Below are 10700 nucleotides of genomic sequence, written 5' to 3'. Positions count from 1 at the left end.
GAGCACACATAGGATCACACATTTCTGCCCTATACAATTCAGTATAAAACTCCACAGTCCGCTCCCGCATCTCCCCCACCACAGAGGTCACCCGCCCATCAGAGAGCCGTAAACAATGCATACCCTTGGCTTCACTGCTCTGTCTTTCCAAACCAAAGAAGAAGGAGCTGGGAGCATCCATCTCCTTGAGCATGGAGAACCTAGCTCTTACAAGTGCTCCCTTTGCTTTAACCTGGAAAAAACTGCCCAGGTCCCTACGTAATTCGGCTAAATTAGCCTGGAGGCCTACATTGCCTTGCCCCACCATCTCTACCTCCATCTCACTAATACACCGCTCTAGTTCCCCCAATACTCTCCTAGCCTCTGAGGATGAGAGAGCTGTGTACTGTTGACAGAAAAGCCGAATTTGCACTTTCCCCACATCCCACCATTGACTCAGAGACTCATACTCCTCTCTTCGCTGCCCCCACCTTTCCCAAAAAGTCTGGAAACCTGAGCAAAAAGTGGCATCTTGTAAGAGCTTTACATTGAACTTCCAATAAGATGCCTGCCGGGGCCCTGGTGAAATAGACAGCCGAGCCATGGTTATGTGGTGATCCGAAAACCCCACTGGGAGAATGGTAGCGCCCAGCAGCCTATTGCTCTGATTCCTGGACATGTAAAAACGATCAAGTCGGGCTGCACTCACCCTAGCCCCAAAGACCTTCACCCATGTATACTGTCTTGTGTTTGGATGTTTAGTTCTCCAAACATCCACTAGGTCGAACTGGTTAATGATGTCCCCTAACACTCCCACTGACACTGAATGAGGCTCTTCCCCATTTCTGTCTTTTGTAAAATCCATTGTACAGTTCCAGTCACCTCCGATCACCAGCGTCTCCTCAGGCGCTACTTGTGAGAGTTCCTGTCTAAGACTCCCAAATAGAACCCCTCTTTCTCTCCCTGTGTTAGGCGCATACACATTTATAAAAACAAAGCCCATGCTGTTAATTTCTGCTTTAACAACAAGCAACCTGCCCTTACACACCTCCTTTGAGGAGCAAATTTTTACAGACATACCCGGTGCAAAAAGGACTGCCACCCCTGCACTAAGATTTGTCCCATGGCTCAACACACTTGCCCCTTTCCACCAGAGCCCCCAATCGACTTCATTCACCACATCACTATGCGTCTCCTGCAGAAACAAGACCTGTACTTTTTTTTGTTTTACATATTCACCCAACACACTCCTCTTTCCCGCATCTCTGGCGCCATTTATATTAAGCGAGCCTACCCGAAGAGTCTCCATAAGAAGTGGGAGAAAAGCCAGCAGAGAAATAGACCAATAGAAAAGCTCAAAAAGCCCCAGTGTCAGAAAGAAATTAAACATTTAATACAGTGTCTGAAGGTAAACCTTTACGCACTGTTGTGACCCACTTCCTCAACCTAAACCGTTTCCTGGGTGAGAGGACACCATGCCCCTCATTTCTCATTGCATGTTTTACTGATCTTACAAACTTTCTAGGATCAGGAAAAAAAGCCTCAAGATTAACTTTTTTCCCCTTAGTCTCATTCAGGAACCTTGTCAGTTCTCTCAACGTGTACTTAGACCCCTCTGGTTGACTGGCTGTCAGCTCCGGGCCAATTGAAGAAGAGTCTGAAAAAAATAACTCCTCATCCTCTTCCTCAGACTCACTTTCCTCCTCTTCTCTATCTCCCACCCTGACCACCTGCTCTTTCTCTCTGGTTAGGGCCTCACCCACAGCAACAGGCAACATTTCCATTGTGCCTTTGCCCACACCCTTTTTCCTTTTCCGCTTGACACCCTCCTCCTCCACCCCTAATCTCTTACACTTCCCCACTATACTCTCCTCATCCACTAGAATAACCTGACTAGACCCAGTATCATCTACACCACCCTCCATAGCATGACTAGGCCCAGCATCATCTACACCACCCTCCATAGCATGACTAGGCCCAGTATCATCTACACCACCCTCCATAGCATGACTAGGCCCAGCATCATCTACACCACCCTCCATAGCATGACTAGGGCCAGCCTCAGCTACCCCACCATCCATAGCCTGACTAGACTCAGCCTCTTCTATACCACCATCCATATCCTGCCTAGACCCAGCACCCTTTACACCACCCTCCATAGCATAACTAGGCCCAGCCTCAGCTACCCCACCATCTCTAGCCTGACTAGACCCGGCCTCTGCTTCCCCACCATCTCTAGCCTGACTAAACTCAGCTACAGCTACCCCACCATCTCTAGCCTGACTAGGCCCAACCTCATCTACACCACCATCTCTAGCCTGACTAGGCCCAGCCTCTGCTGTCTGCATCTCCTTACCCCCTGCACTTTGACCTCGATTTCCCCCACTGGCGCCTGTACCCTCACCTTGTCTACGGCCTTTGTGTGGGCACGCAAAACTCTTGTGCCCCAAATCCCCACATTCAAAACACCGTAGACTATCTGTGCTGGCAAAACCTGCATAGAGCCCCTCCCCATGTCTCACTTTAAAGTGCACATTTAGCTGTTGCTCATTGTTGTTCAGAAACATAAACACTTGCCTCCGGAACGAAACAACGTGCTTAACGGCATCTGCCTGAAAACCTGCTGATAGTACACGGAAACCGCTAGCAAACTTACCAAAACGACTCAGCTCTTTCCTAATTTGATCATCCGTAATAAACGGAGGCAAATTGGCCACTACAACTCTTGTTGAAGGGGTAGAGAGAGGTGAAATTGACACCAACACATCCCTTACAAATATTCCGCTAGCAATTAGCCTACCAACCAAATTAGCCCTTTTCATGAACACAACCACAGCTTTGTTCATTCTAGAAGCAGAATGTATAAACTCAGCTCCTACCTGTTCACCGACCGCGAGCAGAACCTCCTCCACCTTAACTCCGTTCTCAGGAACACACCTGAATCCATGCTGTATCGACAGCGTCTCCTCCGCGCTAGGCTGAGAAGCCATCGCGCACACCGCACCTTCCAAACCCCAGGAAAATTACTCTGTCCTCTTCCACCCTAACTTTGAAAAAAAACTTTGGATACCGCTAAAACAAATACTGCATTAACCCTCCACCATAGAAAATAACATGTAAAGAAAAGAATCAAGAAAGTTAGTTAGGATAGAGCTTTCCACACCAAACACTCAAACTCCAAAAACACCCAGCATGCACTGCGAAAGAGAGAGAGAGAGAGAGAGAGAGAGAGAGAGAGAGAGAGAGAGAGAGAGAGAGAGAGAGAGAGAGAGAGAGAGAGAGAGAGAGAGAGAGAGAGAGAGAGAGAGAGAGAGAAAGTAAATGTTAAGAATGGATAGAGAGGAGGTAATGAGGAAGAGAGGGAGAGAGAGAGAAGGAGAGTGACTAAGGGGAAGGCCGAGGGAATTCCACAGAGAAAAGATGAAAGATGGTGAGAGCGACAGAGAGAGCAAAATAAAGAGCTAGAGAGCAGGTTGATGAGTGATGGTGAGAGCGATGGAGGGAGTGAGGGAGAGAGGTGGGGGAGAGGAGTGTTTGTGGGGATGATTTACAGTAGCAGGGTAAAAGCTTATCTTGGTCTATAATGGCCACATATGACACTGACCTTTCCAGAGGTCCCAGTGGGAAATTGTGTTATTATCAACAGCAAGAGTAGTGGAAAACACCTGTGTTTACCAATTCAATTCTTACAGTGACACACACACACACACACACACGCACATTGTGACCAACAAGCCGCTATACATGTGAATGTTACCTTTCATCTTTCATCTCTCATAGCCTCACAGTCCTTTCTGTACAACACACTCACAAGAATAATTTAGACCTTCTCAAAGAACCCTGGCAGGACTGATACATCACTGACACTCACAGATGTTCTGTATGGAGCAACCAGGCCTCATATGAAACTCAACTGGACTTGAGAGAATAGAAGGCAGAGAGAATAGAAGGCAGAGAGAATAGAAGGCAGAGAGAATAGAAGGCAGAGAGAATAGAAGGCAGAGAGAATAGAAGGCAGAGAGAATAGAAGGCAGAGAGAATAGAAGGCAGAGAGAATAGAAGGTAGAGAGAATAGAAGGCAGAGAATATAGAAGGTAGACAGAAAAGGAGAATGAAACAGTAAACCGGCTGTTCAAAACATTCAAAACTAACAAACAGTTCATCATCATGGCCAGATTAGAAATGAGATAAACTGATATCAAACAAACACAAAATACAATCAGACCACAGGAGGTTGGTGGGACCTTAATTGGGGAGGATGGGCTCGTGGTAATGGCTGGAGCGGAATAAGTGGAATGGTATCAAACACATGATTTTCAGGTGTCTTATGCCATTCCATTCGCTCCGTTCCAGCCATTATTATAATTCGTCCTCCCCTCAGAAGCCTCCACTGAATCAGATACGCAGTGTGTAACTGTGCAACTATTGGACTGTGACAGTGTTTAAGTAACTGAACACTCCATCCTCTCTGAATCCATACACCCCCCTAGGGTACGTTTCTGACAATATACAATCTAATCAATAATTCATAATGAATTGTGTGAAGGGATGGATGGAGAGAAGTTCCCTCAAGGGAAAAATCTAGTTATTCTATTCTATTTGATTCTGTAAAAGTATATTATATTTTAATATATTCTATTAATTTCTATCCTATTCTATTGCGTATATGGGTGTGATTGAAAGGATTACAGTAGCTAGAATGTGTAATGTCATAGCTGACTTAACAATGGAAGTTTTAGAATGTTGAAGAAATAACATTGGAGAGGATGGGAGGTTCTTGGGAGAACAAAAACCAGTGCAGTTTTAAAAGTATAGAAATGGTATCAAAAAGCTATATGTTAGTATTTTTGTACCCTAACCTTGCTGATGGAAGCACACTAATAAATGGAAGGAGAAACAAATGTAAAATGTTGTTTTGATAGATTACATTCTTGATACACACTCTTTATGACATCACAAAGTGCCCGTGACATAGGGTTCCAGAATCATACTTGTTGACATCTCATGTGCTGGAACACTCATTTGTCTTGCATGCAAGGTATCTATCGAACTGTCTACTGAGAAGATATTAGACTGTCAAATGTGTTAACCCTTGTATGGTCGTCATGGACATGAGGGTGCCTGGTCTCCTTATATGGAGGTCATTTACATATTCTTACGAATGAACATACTTTATTCCATAAATTCAGTCCAAAAGGGACAATCCACTCAATTAAGGTCTGCGGAGATAGGAAGACCCAACGATCATTGGGATATACTGTAGATATATAAACTTTTACCAAAAGGATGTTGAGTCTGCCTTGGACAGTATGACATGGAATGTGACTCATGTGGAATCTACAAGATCCTTCTCTGAGGAAGAGCATCGTTGTGAATATTATCGTCAAGCATCTGGATAAGCCAAGCATTAGGGGACACATTTTATATTCTGTCCTCCAAGGTTGTTTGTGATACTAAGGGCATATCCCGAGGGTATGGTTATGTAGATTGCACAACCCAGGACGCTGTTGAACGAGCCAAGAGATTGAATGGTAAGATGTCGGCTGATGAAATAGTGAGCATTGAACCATTTAAATCATGTAAACAGCGAGAGGCTGAATTTGGATCCAGGGCCAAGGAGTTCACCTATGTGTACATCAAGAACTTTGCCATCAACATGGACGATGACAAACTGCGAGACATGGTTGACATGGTGAGTGTTTGGCAGATGTGTCTTGTGTAGCCTACTGTTGTATATTCTCTTGTTGTTTCGTGACCTTTTTATTGAGTTGAGGACGATTCTGTCCTTTTCATCTCCAGGGAGTGTCATGGTTGATCACAGCATGAAATCCAGAGGATTCGGCTTCCTCAGTTTCAAAAGGAAGGAGGATGCACAGAAGGTGAGAGATGTCATCCATTATTGTCACTGTCTAGATGTGTTACAGAGCTCAGTGTCTGGGAGACCAGTGTGTCATTGGAGTGCATCTGATTTCGTCAGGCTGTGGATCAGATAAATGAGAAGGAGGTGAACAGGAGGTGGATCTATGTAGGCCACGGCCAGAAGAAATGCGCAACAAGCTCTCACAATCTCATGTCAGAATTAGACGTTTATCCATGTTTCTCAAACGTCAGATTTCGAAGTTGTTCCAAACTTAAAATTTAGAAGTGTTTAAGGTTAAGTTTAGGCATTAACTCTGAATTTTTAAGGATAGGCATTAACTGTGAATGGTTAAGGTAAGTGTTAATGTTTGAGATAGGCTTAAAACAAAAATAAAAAAAGTGGCCAGTTTCTACGTCATCTCCCGACATCCTCAGACATGGATGGACATCTAATCCTTGTATCACCGGTGCCCTGGCTGGAAATTCAAGTGCCAGACGATGCTAAAATGCAGGATTGAGCTGAGGAAGAAGGCCGCATTAACGGAGTCAATCTGTACATGAATAATATGGATGATAGCTGGAACGATCATCATCTCCAGAAAGAGCTTTTCCGCTTCGGAACAATCACAAGCACCAAGGTGATGGAGCACGGTTGAAGCAAAGGCTTTGTCGGAGATGAACAGTCACATAGTGACCAACAAGCCGCTATCTGTGGCTCCAGGCCCAGCACAAGACCCTACAGCAGGTGTATCTGAAGAACCGCTACCTGCAGAGGATGGCTAGCGTCATGGCCATCCCAAACCCAACCATCATCAACCCCAACCAGCCTGCACCCGCCATTATGCATCCATGCACCATGAGTGCCTCATCCTCCCATCAGATGAGGGAGTATATCTGATGAGGCAGCATATATGTAAATGATGGAGTCATTGTTGATACTACTCCCATAGCATTTACCTTGAATATCTTTAGTTGGAAGAATACTGGCTATTGTCATCATCACATCTCTGATCATAATTATATTCCCCCCAGCTTCCCAGGCAGCCATAGTGAGCATGCCTCAGAAAACCTCTCAGCAGGAAATGAATGCCCTGCTTCAGGTCCACATGCAAAAGCCTGCTGTCCATGTCCAGGAGCCTCTGACTGCTTCCATGCTGTCAACCTTATCCCTTGAGAACCCAAAATAAAGTCTGTGTGAGTCTGGAATCCATCTCTCTTTTCAATTCACTTCCTCATTCAAGAACTTGTGACCATCCATTCCATGGTCCTTTCTGATGGTTTATTTTATTCTCCCTCCCTCCAAGTCAGACACTTTACCTCTTGATCCACCCCTCCAATCTGGCTCCAGAAATCACAGGCATGCTCGTGGAGCTGGAGAACTCTGAGCTGCTCCACATGCTGGAGTCCCCACAGACCCTGCACGCCAACCTAGACTGAGGCACAGACACGGTCTCAATGGGGATAGTCAGCTCAGCCTCGATCTAGGTTGAGCAAAACAAAACATTGTGGCGTTTGCTTTAGCAATCTTACTGGAATAAACACCTCCTCAATTCCTGTCATTATTGAAAGAGATTGTGATATCTCACATCTCAAAATAGGGTTACTTAATGTTAGATCCCTCACTTCCAAGGCAGTCATAGTCAATGAACTAATCACTGATCATAATCTTGATGTGATTAGCTTGACAGAAACATGGCTCAAGCCTGATGAATTAACTGTGTTAAATGAGGCCTCTCCTGGTTACACTAGTGACCATATCCCCAGGCATCCCGCAAAGGCGGTGGTGAGGCTAACATTTATGACAGCAAATTTCAATTTGCAAAAAATGAAATTACTTTTTATTTTGAGCTTCTAGTCATGAAATCTATGCAGTCTACTCAATCACTTTGAAGAGCTACCATTCCTCACTGAGTTCCCAGAATTTCTATCCGACCTTGTAGTCATGGCAGATAATATTCACATTTATATTCACAATATTCACATAATATTGACATTACATATTCACATGGAAAAGTCCACAGACCCACTACAAAAGGCTTTCGGAGCCATAATCGACTCGGTGGGTTTTGTCCAACATTTCTCCGGATCTTCTCATTGCCACAGTCATACCCTGGATCTAGTTTTGTACCGTGGAATAATTATTGTGGATCTAAATGTTTTTCATCATAATCCTGGACAATCGGACCACCATTTTATTACATTTGCAATAACAACAAATAATCAGCTCAGACCCCAAACAAGGATCATCAAAAGCCGTGCTATAAATTCTCAGACAACCCAAAGATTCCTAGATGCCCTTCCAGACTCCCTCCACCTACCCAAGGACATCGGAGTACAACAATCGGTTCACCACCTAACTGAGGATTTGAATTGAACCTTGCGTAATACCCTAGATGCAGTCGCACCCCTAAAAACCAAAAAACATTTGTTACAAGACATTTGCTCCCTGGTATAGAGAAAATACCTGAGCCCTGAAGCAAGCTTCCAGAAAACTGGAACAGAAATGGCGCTCCACCAAAATGGAAGTCTTCCGACTATCTTGGAAAGACAGTAACATGCAATATGGAAGAGCCCTCACTGCTGCTTGATCAACCTATTTTTATGACCTAATTGAGGAGAATAAGAACAATCTAAAATTTATTTTTGAAACTGTCGCAAAGCTAACTAAAAAGCAGCATTCAACAAGAGAGGATAGCTTTTACTTCAGCAGTGATAAATTCATGAACTTCTTAAATGAAAAGATCATGATCATTAGAAAGCAAATTACGGACTCCTCTTTGAATCTGCGTATTTCTCCAAATCTCAGTTGTCCTGAGTCTGCACAGAACTGCCAGGACCTAGGATCAATGGAGTTTTTTTAATCCTGTATCTCTTGACACATTCATGAACATAGTCATGGTCTCTAAACCGTCAAGCTGCATACTGGACCCTATTCCTACTAAACTACTGAAAGAGCTACTTACTGTGCTTCGCCCTTATATGTTGAACATAATGAATGGTTCCCTATCCACGATGTGTACCAAACTCACTAAAAGTGGAAGCAATAAAGCCTCTCCTGAAAAGGCCAAACCTTGACCCGGAAAATCAAAAAAGCCTATATCGAATCTCCCATTCCTCAAACAACTAAAAATGAAAAAGCTATTGTGCAGCAACTCACTGCCTTCCTGAAGATAAATAATGTATACGAAATGCTTCAGTCTGGTTTTAGACCCCATCATAGCACTGAGACTGAACTTGTGAAGGTGGTAAATTACCTTTTAAATGGCGTCAGACCAGGCTCTGCATATGTCCTCGTGCTCCTAGACCTTAGTGCTGATTTTGACACCATCATCACCACATTCTTTTGTAGAGATTAGAAACTCTAATTGGTCTACATGGACATGTTCTTTCCTGGTTTAGATCTTATCTGTCAGAAAGATATCAGTTTGTCTCTGTGGATGGTTTGTCCTCTGACAAATCAATTGTAAGTTTCAGCGTTCCTCAAGGTTCCGTTTTAGCACCACTATTGTTTTCACTATATATTTTACTTCTTGGTGAGGTCATTCGGAAACACAATGTCAACTTTCACTGCTATGCGGATGACACACAGCTGTAGATTTCGATGAAACATGGTGAAGCCCCAAAATTGCCGACTCTGGAAGTCTGTGTTTCAGACATAAGGAAGTGGATGGTGGCAAATGTTTTACTTTTAAATTTGGACAAAACAGAGATGCTAGTTCTAGGTCCCAAGAAACAAAGAGATCTGCTGTTGGATCTGGCAATTCATCTTGATGGTTGTACAGTCATCTCAAATAAAACTGTGAAGGATCTTGGCTTTAATCTGGACCCTGATCTCTCTTTTGATGAACATATCAAGAATATCTTCGTAACATTGCAAAAATCATAAACTTTTTGTACCAAAATTATACAGAAAAGCTAATCCATGCTTTTGTCACTTCTAGATTAGACTACTGCAATGTTCTACTCTCCGGCTACCCGGATAAAGCACTAGATGCACTTCAGTTAGTGCTAAACACGGCTGCTAGAATCCTGACTAGAACAATTTATAATTTTACTCCAGTGCTAGCCTCTCTACATTGGCTTCCTGTTAAGAGCTGATTTCAAGGTTTTACTGCTAACCTACAAAGCATTACATGGGCTTGCTCCTACCTATCTCTCCGATTTGGTCCTGCCGTACATACCTACACGTACGGTCACAAGACGCAGGCCTCCTTATTGTCGCTAGAATTTCTAAGCAAACAGCTGGAGGCAGGGCTTTCTCCTATAGAGCTCCATTTGTATGGAATGGTCTGCTTATCCATGTGAGAGATGCAGACTCGGTCTCTACCTTTAAGTCTTTACTGAAGACTCATCTCTTCAGTAGGTTCTATGATTGAGTGTAGTCTGGCTCAGGGGTGCGAAGGTGAATGGAAAGGCACTGGAGCGACGAACTGTCCTTGCTGTCTCTGCCTGACCGGCTCCCCTCTCTCCACTGGGATTCTCTGCCTCTAACCCTATTACGGGGGCTGAGTCACTGGCTTACTAGTGCTCTTCCATACCATCCCTATTAGTGGTGCGTCACTTGAGTGGGTTGAGTCATTGACGTGATCTTCCTGTCTGTTGATATCTAGTGGTGTGGGGGCTGTGCTTTGGCAAAGTGGGTGGGGTTATATCCTGCTTGGCCCTGTCCGGGGGTATCGTCAGATGGGGCCACAGTGTCCCCTGACCCACCCCTGTCTCAGTCTCCAGTATATGTCCTGCAATAGTCTATGTGCCGGGGGGCTAGGATCAGGGTGTTATATCTGGTGTAATTCTGCTGTCTTATCTGGTGTCCTGTGTGAATTTAAGTATGCTCCCTCTAATTCAATTCAATCCAAGGGCCA

General features: G+C 44.2%; 1 pseudogene; it reads left to right on the top strand.

The window, feature by feature from the left end:
- Nucleotides 1-3399: 3399 nt before the first annotated feature.
- LOC120034027 lies at nucleotides 3400-7275 on the top strand (annotated as a pseudogene).
- Nucleotides 7276-10700: the final 3425 nt, after the last annotated feature.

This window comes from Salvelinus namaycush, chromosome 41 (genome assembly GCF_016432855.1).
Source record: "Salvelinus namaycush isolate Seneca chromosome 41, SaNama_1.0, whole genome shotgun sequence".
In the NCBI taxonomy this organism is placed as follows: Eukaryota; Metazoa; Chordata; class Actinopteri; order Salmoniformes; family Salmonidae; genus Salvelinus; species Salvelinus namaycush.
This window is presented reverse-complemented; position numbering and strand designations above follow the sequence as displayed.